The sequence below is a fragment of the Panthera onca genome, chromosome B1 (genome assembly GCF_046562875.1).
Source record: "Panthera onca isolate mPanOnc1 chromosome B1, mPanOnc1 haplotype 2, whole genome shotgun sequence".
Classification (NCBI taxonomy): domain Eukaryota; kingdom Metazoa; phylum Chordata; class Mammalia; order Carnivora; family Felidae; genus Panthera; species Panthera onca.
Window position 1 is genome coordinate 151465380 of NC_138342.1, and position 14916 is coordinate 151480295.

The 14916-nt window shown below is 33.4% G+C and overlaps 1 protein-coding gene across 1 annotated transcript in view; it reads left to right on the plus strand.

The window, feature by feature from the left end:
* ADAM29 (ADAM metallopeptidase domain 29) overlaps positions 1-2779 on the plus strand; it is a 116170-nt gene extending 113391 nt beyond the window's left edge. Inside the window, exon 6 of the transcript XR_009616045.2 lies at positions 2531-2779. The gene's annotated coding sequence lies outside the window, so the exon portion shown is untranslated. The remainder of the gene's footprint in view (positions 1-2530) is intronic.
* The last annotated feature ends 12137 nt before the right edge of the window (positions 2780-14916 follow it).

The following is a 14916-nucleotide window of genomic DNA, read 5'->3' on the forward strand; positions in this document are numbered from 1 at the left end:
ATAATCATTAACTTAATAGAGAGAAAGCAATACTAAACACACTATATGTTTTAAGTAAGCAATATTGTAATGATATTTAAAGATAGAAAGTGTCCTGGTAAAGCTGAAGAACCCAATGAAATCTTTTTTTTTTTTTTAATCTTTATTTATTTTTGAGAGAGAGACAGAGTGTGAGCAGGGGAGGAGCAGAGATAGAGGGAGACACAGAATCCGAAGCAGGCTCCAGGCCCTGAGCTGTCAGCACAGAGCCTGACACGGGGCTCAAACTCACAAACCGTGAGATCATGACCTGAACCGAAGTCAGACGCTCAACTGACTGAGCCACCCAGGCACACCAGAAGCCAATGAAATCTTATGGAGTCACAGGATTCACATGTAGTATATGATTTAACTAGAGAGGCTGTATCACAATATATTAAACATAAATTCTCTACAATATAAGTAAAAAAAGGTAAAATGATTTTTAGCATAGCATTTATTTGGGACCCAGTGATAATAATTTTATTATTTTGTTTTCTTTTCTATTCATAAATGACCTGGGACAGTTTTCTATGGCATATTGGTCTTAGATTGTCAAGATATAAAATGGATGTCAAAGATACATAATTTCTAAAATTTTCTTTGAAATTAAAAATGTTTTTTTTATTTTCTCCCCAAGTTATCAAACTATTATTGAAATATAAAATACACAAATTTAAGCTATACTATGTGATGTCAATACATGTATATATTGAAAAATAATTACAGTAAGTTAGTTGGCACTTCCATCCCCTGATGTATCTATTTTTTTGTATATGTGTGGTGATTTGACATTTCAGGTCTTCTCTCTTAAGTATTTTCAAGTATCCAATATGGTTTTGCTAATTATAGTGACCATGTTGTATGTTAGATTCCCAGAACATATTCATCTTACAACTGTAAGTTCATACCCTTTGACCAACATGTCCCAATTTCCCCCACTTCTCAGGCGCAATCACCAACCACCCTATTCACTCTTGCTATGAGGGTAGCTTTTTCAGATTCCATATAGTGATATATCATACAGCATTTGTCTTTCTCTGTCTGATCTATTTCACTTAGCATAATACCCTCAAAGTTCATTCATGATGTCAAGAAAGGTAGGATTGATTTCATCTTTTCACTGAATACTATTATTTTATATATGCATTGAATCTTCTTTAACCATTCATACATTAATGGACACTTGTAACTTGGGTCATTTCCATATCTTAGCCATTGTGAATAATGCTGAAAGAACCATGAGAGCACAGATATCTCTTCAAAATAGTGATTGCATCTCCTTCCAACTTATACCCAGAAATCAGTTTGCTAGAACATAAGATTGTTCTATTTTAAAATTTTAAGAACCTTCATACTGTTTTCAGTAGTGTCTGTACCAATTTACATCCCCATCAACAGTGCACTAGTGTTCCCTTTCTCCAATTCTTGCCAACTTGTTATATCTTATCTTCTTGATGATAGCCCTTTTAACAGGTGTGAGATGATATCTCACTGTGGTTTTGATTTGTATTTCCTTGATGATAAGTGATGTTGAGTCTCTTCTCATGTACTAATTGATTATTTACAAAATGTTTATTCAAGTCCTTTACCAATGTTTTAATCAGATTTTTTTAAATGATATGTATGAGTTCTTTATATGAATTACACAATAATCTCTCATCAGATAAATGGTTTGCAACTATTATCTTCTATTTCTTTGGTTGGCATCTCAGTTTGTTGATTATTTCTTTTGCTTTGTAGAATCTTTGTAGTTTGATGTAATCATATTTATTTATTTTGTCAATTGTTGATTATCCTTTTGATTGTCATATTTTAAAAAATGTTGCCAAAACCAAAGTCAAAGATCTTTTTTTCCTGTTTTCTTCTAGGAGTTTGCAATTTGGGACTTCCATTTATATCCTAAATTTATTTTGATTTAAATTTTGTGTCTGGTATAATACAAGTTTCCAAGTTCATTATTTTGGATGTTAATATCCAGTTTTCCCAACATCATTTATTGAAGAGACTATTCTTTCCCCACTGTATATTCTTTATTCCCTTGTTAAATATCAGTTGACCATACAGGCATGGGTTTATTTCTATCCTTTTGGTTATGTTCTTTTAGTCTATGTGTCTGATTTTATGCAGTATCATACTATTTTGAATACTGTAGGTTTTTAATAAAATTTAAAGTCAGGAATGTGGTGACTACCTTTATTATTCCTTCTCAGGACACTTTACCTTTTTTGGGGTCTTTTGTGGCTCCATATAAAATTTTAGGATTACTTTATGTCTGTGAAAAATATTATTGAAATTTTAATAAAGATTTTATTGAATCTATACATAGCTTTAGATATATGACATCTTAAAATATTAATTTTTTGATCCATGAATATGAGATATCTTTCCACTTATTTGTGTTTCTTCAGTTTCTTCAATGTCTCATTTTCATTGTACAGATATTTCATGTTTTAATTAAATTTATTGTAAGAATTTTATTGTTTTTAAGACTGTTTTCTTTCTCTTTCAGATTTGTTAGTATATGGAAATGTGATCCTGGAGAATGTTCCATGTGCACTTGAGAATGTGTATTCTGCTCTCTTGGGTGAAATGTTCATTTATTGCTGGTGGGAATGAAAAATGAGGAAGACTATGCATGTGTGGAGGAAAGAGGTTATGGGAAATTTCTGTATCTTCAGCTTATTTTCATAGTAAACCTTAAACTGCTCAAAAGATCAGGTTTATCTTAAAAAATAGCTTACCACTCCAGATTAATTTTTGGAGTTAGTGGGAGAACTGAAGTATCTTATATCCACTATGAGTGTCATTAATGTCTTCTTTTCCTCTACATAAATATCATTTCTCATTATAAGAAGGAATTTCTTCTTCTTCTTTCTCATCATCTTTCCATCCCCAGGTATATCTGGCCTAGACTTATACTTTCTTGACTAATAGAATGTGGCAAAAGTGACATATTGGCTCTTCTAAAGGTAAGTGGTAAGAAGCCTTTCAATCCCTTCCTGGGCCTCCTGAAATGTTGGTACTCAGAACACTCTAGTGTAAGGATAGCTCTATGCTCCAGGCTCTCTACTAAACATATCCAACAAGCCCAGTCTTCTGTCAATCTCTGTGAAGGCACCAGACATATGAATGAAAGTAACACAGACTGTCATGTCCAGCAAAACCATCAGCTAAATGCCACCAGGTGAACAATTGACATGACATGGAGGAAAATAATTGCCCAAACAAGTCCTGCGTAATTCTTGGTCTATATATTTGTAAAACTTCATAAAATGTGTTTTGGCTTAAACCACTAAATCAGCATAATTTGTTAATTACCTATAAATAACCTGAACAGATTGTGTCCAGTAAGCTTTTCTGTGGGCAAACCTTCTCTTTGCTTACCCATCCCGAGATAGAGGAGTCTCCAGATCTACTGTAATATATAAAACACTAAATGAAGCTAAAGGGAACCTCGTTAGCATATCTCTGAGGAAATCAATGTGAGTTATATGTGATTATGAGAGGAGCTGTTTCGAAAATTGTTTCTGACTGATGGCTAATCTTGGGATTTTGAATCTTCTCCTTACTATCAAAACAAATTCAGAAAAATTTCACAATTAATTTTCGATTTGGAAAAGAAGCAGTATGCCTCCTTGATTTTGGGCCAAGAATGTCTCTAAGATTCACTTCACAAAATCTACTTTAAATATTTGACTGGATACTTCTGGAAGTTTTTGGTATATTCCTTGACATACATCTGGAGATTTCACTTGCATAATAATAACAAAATATGTTATCCAAACAGGTGCCTTGACATTCCAGGAACTCTTAAATACTGTGTGTAATTCTCTATGTGCCAAATGCCTTCTTATCCAAGAATAATTTTGGTTCTTATTTTGGTTTGAACATTGAGAAATTATTTGTCTTCATTTGCCACATTAGTGTGGATTCTGATTTTTAATTATGTGGTACATTCATTTAGAGATTTCTGCTTAATAGTAGATGCTCTATTAATTTTCAAGTGGCAAATGAGTGTGAATTTATATTTTTCATGTTGTTAGTTTATTTGTACATTTCTTTAGAGTTCAGATATTTACTGATATTTGAGTCTACATGTTATAGAAGTCATTAATATCTTGAATTTCCAATCATAGAGACATCTGTGTTTCTATTACGTTTGGTGAAAGTGTGACTTTTAACCCAAATGAATGTCTTTACATACCTCCCAGATAGCTTTTTCTTTTTTTTTATTATTGAAATATAATGGATATCCAATGTTATATTCATTTCAAGTATACATCACACTGATTTGACAATTCTATACATTACTCACCATAAGTGTGGTCACAATCTGTCATCATACCATGTCATTACAATATCAATGACCATATTCCCTATATTGACCTTTCATCTGTGACTTATTTTATAACTGAACTTTGTAACTCTTTTTTAAAAATTTTTTAATGTTTATTTATTTTTGAGGAAGAGACACACAGAGCATGAGCAGGGAGGGGTAGAGAGAAAGACAGACACAGAATCTGAAACAGGCTCCAGGCTCTAAGCTGTCAGCCTGACACAGAGCTCCAACCCACAAACCGTGAGATCATAACCTGAGCTGAAGTTGGATGCTCAACCAACTGAGCCATACAAGCAGTTTGGCTCAAGAAGTTTGTAACTGTTAATTCCTTCTATCTATTTTGCCCATCCCCCTACCCACCACCCCTCAGGCAACTAACAGTTTATTTTTGGTATTTAAGAGTCTGTTCTTTTGTTTGTTTCTTTTGTTTTGTTTTTTGGATTCCACATTTAAGTGAAATCATATGGTATTTGTCTTCATCTGACTTCTCTCACTTAGCTTAATATCCTCCAGATCCATCCGTGTTGTCTCAAATGGCAAGAAATCACTGTTTTTTATAGCTGAGCAATATTCTATTGTATATATGTACCACATCTTTTTCAGTCATTTATCTATGGATGGACATGGCTTCCTTCCACATCTTGACTATTGTAAATAACACGGCAAGAAGCACAGGAGTATCTATATCTTTCTGAACTACTGTTTTCGTTTTCTTCTGGTAAATACCCAGTAGTGGAATAACTGGGTCATATAGTGTTTCTATTTTTAGGTTTTTAAGGAAACTCCATACTGTTTTCCACAGCGGTTGCACCAATGTATGTTCCCACCAACAGTGCGCAAAGGTTCCCTTTTCTCCTTATCCTCACCAACACTTGTTATTTCTTGTCTTTTTGGTACTAGCCATTCTGAATGGTGTGAGGTCCAAAACTTCATTCTGTTCTAAATCTACTCATTATGGACCACATAGTTAATACCAACAAAAAGAAATCTTAGGCAAAAGATGATGTTTATATAAAATGATCCACTGTGGGAACATTTGGAATCTAGCACGGTAACATACTTACGTAACACTTTAGAATAAAAAAAGAAAACCAAATCTCTAGCACAAAGTGGTCAGAGTTTTTTGCTTTGTTCAGTTTTGTTTGGTTTTGGTTTTGGTTTTGGTTTTGTGGTGGTGGTAGTGTATCAAAAACAAACAGCACACAGCATTGTTATGTTTTCAAGAGTCTTTAAGACTAAAGATGGCAGAGATAGGAAAAATGTGTTCTAAAAAGTACAACACAGTTACTGATTGTTGTGTAAGCAATCACTCCAAATCTATTGGCTTAAAACAATACAAATTTATCTCAGAGTTTCAGTGAATCAGGCATCTGGGTAGAGCAACACTAGGTCTGTTACTCAGGGCGTCACAAATCAGTCTGTATTCTCATCTGGGAAGGCTCAACTGGAAATGAATCCATTTCCAAGCTTATTCACATTGTCAGCACAATTCATTTATTGCAGCTATATGTCTAAAGGTCCTAATTTATTACCGTCTGTCAGCTGGGGGTATCTCACAATTCCCCATCAATTAGAAAAATAACTGTTCTGGTGGATTCACGAGAAACTTTATAGAACTTTCATATTTTACCACTGATGCTGCTCTGAAAGATCCAGTGATGTTAACTATATCATTATTTACTCTACTAATCAACATTCTTAATGAAAACCAATATTTCTGTTTCAACTTTAAAACTTGTAGTTTATTGACACTGTGCCCAAGATTTGATAACAGCTTTCTGTCTGGAGAGCATAAACTATTTTTTTAAATAAATTTCCACATTTTTTTCTATTTTGGGGGGAATTAAGGTATCTAAATATAAATTTTGTTAAATTTTCATAGATAAAATTCTTTTGATTGGTTTATAAAAATTAATAATCATTTACACACGGATGTATATAAAGGAAACAAGCTTTCTAGAAATACATTCAACTTATGCTTTAAATATTTAAAGCATAAGCAACTCAGGGGGAGAAAGTGGCTTAGCTCTCATAATATTTATGCCCTAGGTTACTGGCTTATAAGAACTGTAAAAGCATTACTGGGAAATATTTATAAGCAAAATAAAAATTTAACATTTCATAGTCCATTTCAGTTGAAACTAATACAGTATTCCTAAAGAAGATTATCATTGGCAAAAATGGATCTGTTAAATAATAAATGTTCACTTTCTCATTTTAGCATGTGGAAATAAGTTTAACATAATAGTCTACATTATGGAACTTTTTTCTTAGTTTATCTTTTTCTGCTTTCTAGAAATTTATTCATTTTTTATTCGCATATTTATTTTATTTTTTAAGTTTGTTTGTTTGTTTATTTAGAGACAGAGAGAGTCTGAGTGGGGGAGGGGCAGAGAGACGGAATCCCAAGCAGGCTATGCACTGCCAGCACAGAGCCCAACATGGGGCCCGAACCCACGAAACCGTGAGATCATGACCTGAGCCAAAACCAAAAGCCAGATGCTTAACCAATTGAGCCACCCAGGTGCCCCACATACTTTTTTTTTTCACATTTCCCTCAATTATTATTTATTTTCTGATACCATTTAATATGAGATCTAGCCTCTCAACAAGTTTTTAATCACACAATATTGTTAAATAGAGGCCTGATGCTATACAGCAGATCTCTATAACTTACTCATCTTGCATAACTGTAAGTATATACCCATGGAACAGCAATTCCTTATGTGCCTCTTCCCCCAGCCCCTGAAAACCACCATCCCCCTCTCTGTTTCAATGAGTTTGACTGTTTTAAATAGCTCATGTAATTGGAATGATGTGGAAATTACCCTCCTGTGACCAGCTTATTTCACTTAGCATAATGTCCACCAGAATCATCCATATTGCTGTGCAGAGCAGAATTTTCTTTCTAACCATATATAATATTCTATTGTATGTACATACCACACTTATTTATTCATCTGTTGATGGACATTTAGGTCATTCTCATACTTTAGCTATTATGAATAATGCTGCAATGAACATGTTAGTGCAGCTATCTCTTTGAGATACTGACCTCAATCATCTGTACGTATATCCAGAAGTGGAATTGCTAGACCATATGGTACTTCTATTTTTAATGTTTGAGAAACCTACATACTATTTTCTATAGTGACTGCACCAATTTACTTTCCCACCAACAATACACTGGAATTTCCATTTCTCCACAACTCATTCTTGCCAACACCTGCTAATGGTTGTATACTTATGTTTAATAATAACCATAACAAGGTGCAAAGTAATATCTCACTGTGTTTTTGATTTGCATTTCCTTAATGATTAGTGATGTTGAGCATCATGTGTCTGATGGTCATCTGTATGTCTTTGGAGAAATGTCAACTCAAGTCTTTGCTCATTTTTTATTCAGACCATTTGGGATTTCTTGCGACACAGTTGTAGGAATTCCTTATATATTTTGGTTATTGAGCCTCATTAAATATTCAGTTTGCAAATATTTTTTGACCATTATATAATATCCTTGATTTTTTCCTTTAATGTGCAGAAGTGTGTGTGTGTGTGTGTGTGTGTGTGATGAAGTCTTACTTGCCTGTTTTCTAAACGTTAAAGTCTTTCATCTCCTTCGTTAAGTTTATTCCTGAGTGTTATTCTTATTGGCAATATTATAATTGTGATTGGTTTTTCAAATTTGTTTTTCATGTTTATTTATTTGTTTTGAGAGAGAGAGCAAGAGCAGGGGACGGGCAGAGAGAGAAGGTGAGAGAGAATCCCAAGTAGGCTACACACTGTTAGCAACAGAGCCTGACATGAGCTGGATCTCGCAAACTGTGAGATCATGACCAGAGCTGAATTCAAGAGCTGGACCCTCAACTGATTAAGCCACCCAGGCACCTCTGTGATTGTTTTTAATTTCTTAATTTCATTATAAGTATTTCATTGTTAATGGATAGAAATGCCACTGACTTTTGTATGTTAATTTTGGATCCTCCAATTTTATTGATTTGATTTATCAGTTCTAATGGTATTTTTCATGGAGTCTTTATGATTGTTTACATAGTAAATTATGTCATCTGCGAACAGAGATAATTTTACTTCAGACTTTCAGTTTTGGTTATTTTTCTTTCCTTTTCTTGCCTAATCCCTTTCTTTAGGTAGGGCTAACAGCAGTAAGTTGCATACAAGTGCTAAGAGTGGGCATCATGACCTTGGTCCTTCCTAAACAAAGACTTTCATTTCTCACTCTTGGCATGGTTTTGATTGTGGGCTTGTCCTGTATGGCCTTTCTTATGTTTTAGTAATTTCCGTCTCTACCTCGTTTGTTGACAGTTTGTTATCATGAAAGTTTGTTTCATTTTATCAAAAAAAAAATTTCTGCATCTGAGATAAGCATGTGATTTTTATCTTTTGTTCTATTAATGGATTATTATAGTAATTGATTTGTGTATACTGAGTCATCTTTGTATTCCTGAGGTAAATCCCACATAGTCATGTTTATGATCCCTTTAATGTGCTAGTATATTGTTGAGATTTTTGCATCTATCTTTATCAGGGATACTGGCTTTTACTTTTCTTGTAGTGTATTTCTGGTTTTAGTATCAGGTTAATACTGACTTAATAATTTGAGTTTTGAAAGTATTCCTTCTGGGGTTTTTTGTTGCTGTTGTTGTTTTGTTTTGTTTTTTTGAACAATTTTGAGAATTGGTACTTCCTTAAATGTTTAGTGGAATTCACCCATAAAGCCATCTGGTCCTAGTCTTTTCTTTGTTTGGAAGTTTTTGTTTACTGGTTCCACTTCATTATTTATCGTTGTTCTATTCATATTTTCTATTGATTCATCATTTGGTCTTGGTAGGTCATACTTTTCTGGAAATTTATCAATTTCTTTTAGGTTACCCAATTTGCTTGTATAATTGTTCATGCTACTTGCTTGTGATCTTTTTAAATTTCTGTTGCATCAATTGTAATGCTTCCTCTTCATTCTTGATTTCATTTATGTGAATCTTCTTTCCTTTTTTTTATTAATTTAGCTATAGGTTTACTTATCTTTTAAAGAATTTACTAATCTTTCACTTATCTTTTAAAGAAAACAATTCTTAGTTTTATTGATTTTTAAATTTTGTCTACTTCTATTAAATTTATTGATACTCTAATCACTATTTCCTAGCTTTCTGTTGGGCTAGATTGTCCATATTTTTCTATTTTTCTGAAGTGTAAAGTTAGTTTATTTGAGATTTTTCTTTTTTTTGTAACATGTTTACCTCTATAGACTTCCTCTTGGTAGTGCTTTTGTTACATTCCATAAGTTCTGGCATTTGTATTTTGGTTTTTATTTGTTTTGAGATTTTTATGTGTGTTTTTCTTTTAAATTTTTTTTAATGTTTTTTATTTATTTTTGAGACAGAGCATGAACGGGGGAGGGGCAGAAAGAGAGAGAGACACAGAATCGGAAGCAGGCTCCAGGCTCTGAGCCATCAGCCCAGAGCCCGACGCGGGGCTCGAACTCACGGACCGCGAGATCGTGACCTGAGCCGAAGTCGGACGCTCAACCGACTGAGCCACCCAGGCGCCCCCTGTGTGTTTTTCTTCCGATTTTTTTCTTTAATCTATTGGTTGTTCAAGGTTGTGTTATTTATTTTCCACCAGTTCATAACTTTTCCAGTTTCCTTCTGTTACTGATTTCTAGTCATTTCATTGTGGCAATCCTTTTAAGTATATTAAGACTTATTTTGTGATCTAACACATGATCTGGTTTGAAGATTGTTCATGCGCAAATGAAAAGAATATATATTCAGCTGCTGTTAGAATGTTCTTTATATGTCTCTTAGGTTCATTTGGTCTATAGTGTTCAATATGCTATTTCCTTATTAATATTCTTTCCATTATTGAAACTAGGATATTGAAGCCTCCTGCTATTATTTTATTGCTGTCTATTTCTTCCTTCAGATATGGCAATATTTGCTTTATATATGAATTAAATAATAAATGTCTTTATTCCTTATAACAGATTTTGACTCAAAGTCTATATTGTATGATACAAATATAGCCACCACTGTTCTCTTCTGGTTACAGTTTGCCTGGACTATTTTTCCATCTCTTTGCTTTCAGCTTATGTGTGTTTTGGTTTTTTAATGTTTATTTATTTATTTTGAGAGAGAAATGGGGAGTGAGACTGGGGGAGAGGCAGAGAGAAAGGAAGAGAGAGAATCCCAAGCAGGCTCTACACCCAGCATAGAGCCTGACTCAAGGCTCAATCCCATGAACCATGAGATCATGACCTGAGCCCAAACTGAGAGTCAGATGCTTAACCGACTGAGCCACCCAGGTGCCCTAGGTTATGTGTGTTCTTAAATCTAAGGTCATTCTGTTGTAGACAGCATATAGTTGGATGATTTTTGTTTTGTTTTGTTTTGTTTTTTGATACAGCCAGTTTATGGTTTTTGATTGGAGGGTTTTATCCATTTCTATTTAAAGAACTTATTGATAGGTAAATGGCTTCTTTCTTTTTTCTTTTTCTTTTTTTCCTTTTCCTTTAGTTTAGAAAACTTAAGGTACTAACATAATTATATCTGTTTGGTATTCTCCATATTTTATTTACTCAATACTCCTTTTGCTCTCCATGCTGAATGAGCTTTCTTATGCAAACTTTACAATATCTGACTAAATATTTATAACATGCTAATCACTTTTAAATATTTGTGCCTACATTACAATGTTATGTTTTAGGCTCACTCAAAATTAAAGAATTATTATAAGACAATTGCCTTTCTTGACAGTGCTCTTGACCAATAGTTAAACACATTTTACTTTTTTACCAGTTATAGCTGAGTGATGAAAAGCATCAAAACCTTTCCAACTAATCACTAATGTGCTAAAAATCTTTTTCTGCATAAATGCTTATTGGTGTAACATTTACAGGTTACACCTACCAGTTCTTTTTAGTATATATAAAGGCCATACTAAAATACAATGCATGCCTGTTTCTAATTTAGCTCATATTCAATGTTAAAGATTATTGTCTTCGGAGTTATCATATGTCAAGCTATTAATTGATTATATTATCACAAGTATGATCAAGGGATAGTTATTAGGTAGAGGTAGTGCCTAACGGGCATTTTGTTATAAATATTCTGTTAATTGTGATGATTCTTATCTCTGAAACAAATATCCAAAGTAATTCAAGGTTTAAAGTCTATACTAAAGGAATTTCTTATTATAAAAAGTAAAAAGCTCTTACTAACTTAAAGACAATGTTATAAGAACTGTTGTTTACTATGATTTCTTTAATATAAATGATTATTTTTCAAAAGACATCAAACTGATCTCACCAATTAAAATATCAGCTATCTCAATCTCTCTCATATACTCAATATTGTTAAAATAATCTTTTGACTTGTTTTTATGCAACAACAACAACAACAACAAAAATCCAAATGTGGCAGAATAAACAATCTTGAACATTTCAAGCATAATGTGGAGTAGAATACCCAAAACTATTTGGATACCCAATATTACCTTGTGTGTCATTTTTATAACCCAGGTGAATTGAGAAATTGAGTAGAGCAAGACTCTAAATCTCATTACCACAATGGTAATTTCCACAGTAACAAGTGACCTTTAATTAGTTGTTTAAATGTTTTTAAAGGTTTCAAGTTTTTATTTTTATTTATTTATTTTTTAATTTAAACTTTATTTAGTTAACCTACAGCACAATATTGGTTTTAGAAGTAGAATTCAGTGATTCATCACTTACATACAAAACCTAGTGCTCATTATTTTGTTGTTACATTTTCAAATTGAATTAAAACTTGCCATTGTCAAAGGCTAAATTTGTAATTATTTCACACCCCAGAAAATATTATTGTGTTTGTTCCACCTGGAGAACACCTTTAATATTTTCTGGAGATTAAAAAGAATCTCATTTTATAGTCAACATACTAAAAGGAACATGTAAAATACTCTTATTAAATAGATAATTCAAGCCTACTTCATTTCATAGAGTTGGGAGGGTATAAAAAAAGAACACAGTAGTGTTTTAAACTCAAAACTATACAAAATCCCCAAAATTCTATACTATCTCTAAAAAAAAAAAAAAAAAAAACTAGTACTTCAAAATCCCTGTAATAATCGCTATGTGAAATTCTTACAGAGACCAGATTCTTTGCTTGAAACCTCCCATGATGGATTCTGAATTTGTTCATTCTGATCTTTTCAGGTACTGTCAGAAAACTAGTACCTTGTCCATAGCCATACACCCAAGGGATGACGTTTCATTTCCAAAAGGGACATGCATTACTGGATACATCTCCATATTATATGTAACGATGAGACAGAATAAATACAGAGGAACAATATCAAAAAATACCAAGTGCAGAATTGGATCTAAAATTATCATTCCAGATATTCTTAATCAAGAATACTGTTTTAAATACCAGGACATATACTAATCAATTCACGCTTCTTCTTATAATTATACTTTCAATCATAAATCTAGGACATCCTGTTCCACTAGAGATTAAAGTAGAGGCACACTAAAATGTGTTCAAAACTAGATGACTTTGAGTAGATTGCTTCATCCCCAAATTCCACAAATTAAAAAAAAAAAAAAGTTTCCTGATGTCAACAAGCTTCAAGCAAAATCTTTCCCTTTGACTTTAGTCTTGCCTCTTTGTCAACCATTCTCTTTTCAGTAAACCTATTATTGACTGAATGTTTGTATCCACCCAAATTCACATCTTAGAGCTGTAAACCCTAATGTAATGGTAATTAGGAGATGGATTTTGGAAAGTAATCACATTTAGGTCATTAAGGTCATTAGAGTGGATCTGCCATGTTGGGATTAGTGACTTTTATAAGATGAGGAAGATTACCAGAGCTTTCTTTCACCATATGAGACTATAACCAGGAGATAACCCTCCTCTTGTAAGCCAGGAAGATGTCCTCACCAAGAATCAAATTGATTTGGACTTTCCGGGTTCTGTAAGTATGAGAAATAAGTCTGTTGCTGAAGTCACCCTTTTATGGTAATATGTTATAGCAGCCCAAACTGACTAAGAAACAATATATTTTATTTTCTAACCTGCCATTCTCTAATAACTCCAATGCCTGTCATTTTATTCCATCTTTTCAGTTTATTATCTCGCCTGAAATCTTTTTAAAATATCATTACTTCAAGACCTCTACATGCTTTGAGTAGACATCAGGCCCATAAAAATTATCAGATAATATTTCTCAGTCCCTCAGAAAAACCCAAGAAGCATCACAAAATAAAGGGTCATAGATCAAACATAGAAATCAAGATTCAATTATGTTCTCATGATACCACATACAATTATTTCATACTTGTTTAATTAATTCTTTCAGATTAATTTTTCCTCCACAATCAGACCAAGTGCATACATATAACTGATTTCAACCGATAACCATATCCAAACTTTTTTTTAGTTTATTTATTTTGAGAAAGAGAGAGAGAGAGAGAGAGAGAGAGAGAATCCCAAGCAGCCTCCAAACACAATGCTGAGCCTGACACAGGGCTCAAACTCACAAATGGTGAGATCATGACCTGAGTCAAAATCAGGAGTCAGACACTTAACTGACTGAGCCACCCGGGAGGCCCACATCCAAACATTTTTATCTCCTTAATGTAAATATTTTACTTCCTTTTTGTTATCATTTTTTTTTTAAAGTTTATTTATCTTGAAAGAGAAAGAGACAGCATGAGTGGGGGGGGGGGGGCGGGCAGAGACAGAGGGAGGGAGAGAGAATCCCAAGCAAGCTCTGCACTATGAGTGCAGAGACCAATTCAGGGCTTGATCTCATGAACTATGAGATCATGACCTGAGCTGAAACCAAGAGTCAGATGCTTAACCGACTGAGCCACCCAGGCACCCCAAATTTTTTGCTTCTTAATCAAATAGACTTCATGGTTTTATCAAGTGAAAAGGTGTTTTATATATAAACAAATAATTTTCCCAACAACTTAAAATATTCCCATAAGTTGCTCATATTTAATAAGAGCCGAATGTGTCAACTCTGATTTTATCTTGGTGCTTTGAGGATTTTACCTTGGCCCAAAGTTCCTAAACTATGATATATGGTAATAATTTTTGTGACTAATGTCCAAAAAAGTTTAAAAACTTCAAATATAGAGACCCAGCAACAACAGCAAAAAATATAGAGACGCAACAAACAAATATAATCTCATTGGCTAAAATCCTAAATTATAAAATACTTCTCAAATATTTACACATCAGTCAACAAAATTTATACGTTAACCGTCTTTATCCATTTAGGCTACTATAACAAAATATGAAAGACTAGGTGGCTAATCAACAGCAGAATTTATTGCTTTCAGTTCCGGAGGCTGAAAGTCAGTGATTAGGGTGCCCGCATGGCTGAGCGAGGGCTCTTTTACATATCACATATTTCTCTCATATCCTCACATATGAGAGAAGGCACTCGGAGAGCTCTATGGGATCTCCTTTATAAGAGCACTGACCCTATTCATGATGGCTATATCGTCATGACCAACTTACTTCCTGAAGTCACCACCTACTAATACC